Source organism: Grampus griseus, assembly GCF_964374135.1.
Source record: "Grampus griseus genome assembly, chromosome: 5".
Taxonomy (NCBI): domain Eukaryota; kingdom Metazoa; phylum Chordata; class Mammalia; order Artiodactyla; family Delphinidae; genus Grampus; species Grampus griseus.
The window spans coordinates 63866898-63871981 of record NC_138998.1 but is presented as its reverse complement, the minus strand read 5'-3'; positions in this window follow the sequence as shown (position 1 = coordinate 63871981).

The following is a 5084-nucleotide window of genomic DNA, read 5'->3' as shown; positions in this document are numbered from 1 at the left end:
ACCAGACGTGGACCTGCCCACCAGAAAGACAAGATCTAGCCTCATCCACCAGAACACAGGCACTAGTACCCTCCACCAGGAAGCCTACACAACCCACTGAACCAACCTTAGCCACTGGGGACAGACACAAAAAACAACAGGAACTACGAACCTTCAGCCTGCAAAAAAGGAGACCCCAAACACAGTAAGATAAGCAAAATGAGAAGACAGAAAAACACACCGCAGATGAAGGAGCAAGATAAAAACCCATCAGACCTAACAAATGAAGAGGAAATAGGCAGTCTACCTGAAAAAGAATTCAAAATAATGATAGTAAGGTTGATCCGAAATCTTGGAGATAGAATGGACAATAGAATGGACAAAATGCAAGAATCAGTTAACAAGGACCTAGAAGAACTAAAGATGAAACAAGCAACGATGAACAACACAATAAATGAAATTAAAAGTACTCTAGATGGGATCAATAGCAGAATAACTGAGGCAGAAGAACGGATAAGTGACCTGGAAGATAAAATAGTGGAAATAACTACTGCAGAGCAGAATAAAGAAAAAAGAATGAAAAGAACTGAGGACAGTCTCAGAGACCTCTGGGACAACATTAAACGTACCAACATTCGAATTATAGGGGTTCCAGAAGAAGAAGAGAAAAAGAAAGGGACTGAGAAAATATTTGAAGAGATTATAGTTGAAAACTTCCCTAATATGGGAAAGGAAATAGTTAATCAAGTCCAGGAAGCACAGAGAGTCCCATACAGGATAAATCCAAGGAGAAATACGCCAAGACACATATTAATCAAACTGTCAAAAATTAAATACAAAGAAAACATATTAAAAGCAGCAAGGGAAAAACAACAAATAACACACAAGGGAATCCCCATAAGGTTAACAGCTGATCTTTCAGCAGAAACTCTGCAAGCCAGAAGGAAGTGGCAGGACATATTGAAAGTGTTGAAGGAGAAAAACCTGCAACCAAGATTACTCTACCCAGCAAGGATCTCATTCAGATTTGATGGAGAAATTAAAACCTTTAGAGACAAGCAAAAGCTGAGAGAGTTCAGCACCACCAAACCAGCTCTACAACAACTGCTAAAGGAACTTCTCTAGGCAAGAAACACAAAAGAAGGAAAAGACCTACAATAACAAACCCAAAACAATTAAGAAAATGGGAATGGGAACACACATATCGATAATTACCTTAAATGTAAATGGACTAAATGCTCCCACCAAAAGACACAGATTGGCTGAATGGATACAAAAACAAGACCCATATATTTGCTGTCTACAAGAGACCCGTATGCTAACACATATATATGGAATTTAAGAAAAAAAAAATGTCATGAAAAACCTAGGGGTGAAACAGGAATAAAGACACAGACTTACTAGAGAATGGACTTGAGGCTATGGGGAGGGGGAAGGGTAAACGGTGACAAAGCAATAAAGAGGCATGGACATGTACACACTACCAAACGTAAGGTAGATAGCTAGTGGGAAGCAGCCGCATAGCACAGGGAGATCAGCTCGGTGCTGTGTGACCGCCTGGAGGGGTGGGATAGGGAGGGTGGGAGGGAGGGTGACGCAAGCGGGAAGAGATATGGGAACATATGTATATATATAACTGATTCATTTTGTTGTGAAGCTGAAACTAACATACCATTGTAAAGCAATTATGCTCCAATAAAGATGTTTAAAAAAAAAATAATAAACCAATGTAATTTACCATATTTTTAATATGGTAAAATTTTAACATTGACATTTTAAATATTAACAAATGAAAAATCATATGATCATGTCAATAAAGGCAGAAAAGGGAATTCCCTGGATGTCCAGTGGTTAGGACTCCATGCTTCCATTTCCCGGGCCTGGGGCTCTATCCCTGGTCAGCAACTAAGATCCCACAAGCCATGCCTCGTGGCCAAAAAAATTAACAAATAAAGGCAGAAAAAACAATTGATAAAATCCAACAGCTATTCCTGGTACAAATTCTCAGCAAACTAGGAATAGAGTGGAACTTCCTCTGATAAAGAACAACTACAAAAAACCTACAGTTAACAACTAAATGTTGAAAGACTGAATGCTTTCTCCATAAGATCAAGAATAAAACATTTATGTTCACACTCTCCACTTCTATGCCATATTGTACTTTTGGTTCTAGTCAGTGCAACAAAATAAGGAAAAGAAAAGAAAGGAAGAAGTAAAACTGTCTTTATTCTTTTGATGATATGATCATCTATGCAGAAAATCTGATGAGATCTTAAAAAAAGCTATTAAAACTAAAATATGAATTCAGCAAGGTTGCAGGAGACAAAACCAATTTACAAAATCAATTATATTTCTATATATTAGCACTAAGCAATCAGAAATCATAATAAAAATGTCAGATACAATGAAATCAAAATTTATGAAAGACTTAGAGATAAATATGACAATAGGTAGACAAGAACTATTTGCTGAAAACAACAAATCATTATTGAGAGAAATTTTTAAAGACACATAAATGAAGAGATATACTGTGTTCATTTAATATGAACACTCAATATTCTTAAGATGTCAATTCTCCTCCAAACTGATGTATAGATTCAACATAATCCCAATCAGAATCATAGCAGGCTTTCTGGTAGAAATTGACAAACTCTTACTAAAACAACTTTGAAAAAGAACAATGTTGGAGAACTAACACTACATATTTCAAAATTTTTCTAAAGCTACTGTAATTAAGAATGCAGTATTGGCATAAAGATCGACAAATAGATGAATGGAACAGATTGAGAAAACAGATATAAATCCACACTTATAAGGACAACTGAGAAAGATGTAAAGGCAAATCAGTGGGGAAAGGATAGTCCTTTTAACAAGTGATGCTGGAACAATTGGATATCTATATGTAAAAAAATGAACTTCAATTCATATCTTGTGCCATATGTGAAAATCAGCTCCATATGGATCATAGACCTAAATGTAAATCATAGGATCATAGGCCTAATGTAAATCTAAACCTAAAAATTCTAGAAGAAAATACAGGAAAAAGTATTGTGACCTTGGTGTTATGGACTGAATGTTTGTATCCCCCAAAATTCATATGTTGAAGCCCTACCCCCCAATGTGATAGTATTTGGAGATGGAGCCTTTGGGAAGTAATTAAGCTTAGACGAGATCATGAGGGTGGGACCAATGATTAGATTTGTGTCTTTATAAGAAGAGACACCCTCTCTTTCTCCCATGTGAGGACACAACATAAAGGCAGTCTACAAACCAGGAAAAGGGCTCTCACCAGAAACCAAATCTGCTGGCTCCTTGCTCTTGGACTTCCCAGCCTGCAAAACTGTGAAAAATAAATGTCTGTTTTTTAAACCCCCCAGAATATGGTATTTTATTATGGTGGACAATTGGGTTAAGAAAAGATTTCTTTGATACAATACCAAAAGCATGATATATAGAAGAAAACATTGATAAATTGTACTTCATCAAAATTAAAAACTTTTCCTCTGCAAAAAACATTAAGATAATGAAAAGACAAACCATGGACTAGGGGAAAACATTTGCAAATCATGCATCTGATAATGGACTTGTATATATAATGGACTCATATATAGATAACTCAATAATTAGAAGAAATTACTTCCCATTAATGGCTTCCCATTAAGCCATCCTGTGGTATAAAAATTGTAGGGAGTGGGAGACTTTTTAAATGTATTATTATGGAAATTTTCGAACATACACAAAATTAAAGAGAATTGCATAAAGAACAGAAATAGAGACTTTTAAGGTAAGATCCTGCCTCTACTCTTGCCTCCCTCTTGATCCCCCTAATTCTCAGTTTCCTTATCTCTAAAGTGGGGCTAACAGTACCTCACTTGTGAAGACTGACTGAGGTCATGCATGTAACGTCTGGCACATAGCTAGGGCTCAGCAAATGGTCAGTATTATTACTCATTAGGCATAATCCCTCCATCACTGATTCTCACTTCACTTTTTGCCATTACTGTAGCTCTTGTTCTTCCTTCAGCCTATTGAAATCCTGCTCATCTTTTTAGTCCCATCCTGAAGGCCACTTTCTACATATACATTTCATGATCCTCCTACCCTTACTGTCTAATTATATTAATAATAATTACTATCAGTTGAGTCTCCACAAAGGGCCAGGAGCTTTGCAGGTGATTTATAACATTACCAAGGATTAATTACCAGTCCTATAAATACCCAGATACATGTATATTTTATACTTTACTCCAGAGAAGATCAACTTTCATTAGATTCTCAAAGGTGTTACTCATTCAAAAGGCTTTAAGAACAACTGTGTCCTTGAAACAATATGTAAAAAAAAGTGCTATCATTTCTCCCATCTTATGGGGAAAACAAAACAAAATAACTCAGGCCCAAAGAGTCGCCATAGCTTACTCAAAAACCCTCACTGTCCTGATGAGTGTAAGCGTTGAGTGTCATGATCTCCTACTCAACTATCAGGGTCTGCTGGCATGTCTCCAGAAGAGTCACCCTTATTCACAGTCAGATATGGGTAAAGACAGAACTCTGTTCCCCTTCCCTCTTCAGCCCCTTCGTCAGGGGGCTGACAATATTTTGAGGCCCACATTTTAAAACAATTGTCCCAAAGATAGCCAGCTTTCCTGACATGCTTTTTTTGTGAAGTATTTCAGGTTTTAAAATCCTGCTTTTAAAAAGCAATTGTGGTTCAGGTTTGTTGTCTTGTGACAACTGAACATTTAACTTAGCACTGTGGTTTGGCCAGAGAGAATGTTGATGGCCCCAAGGCCCACGTGCTTCAAATGTCCCTGGCCTTCAGTCAATCTGTGCTCTGTACTGGGTGTGGCTGGGAGGTCTTTTCAGCTTTCTTCCAAACTTCTTTGGTTCCATTAAACTTTTCTGAGCCCGGGAGTGGCCTGAGAATCAGGGGGCCTGGGTTCATTGGGTATTGTAGCTCCTGGTTATCCTCCAATCTCTTGCCAACTCATTTCCAGCTCCCATACTGCTTTCAAATATGAATTTGTTTAAAAACGCTATCTGATCATGTCATTCTCTGTTTAAAAATCTTTTCTGTCTCCCTGTGGCCTAAAAATTCAGCGTTCCTC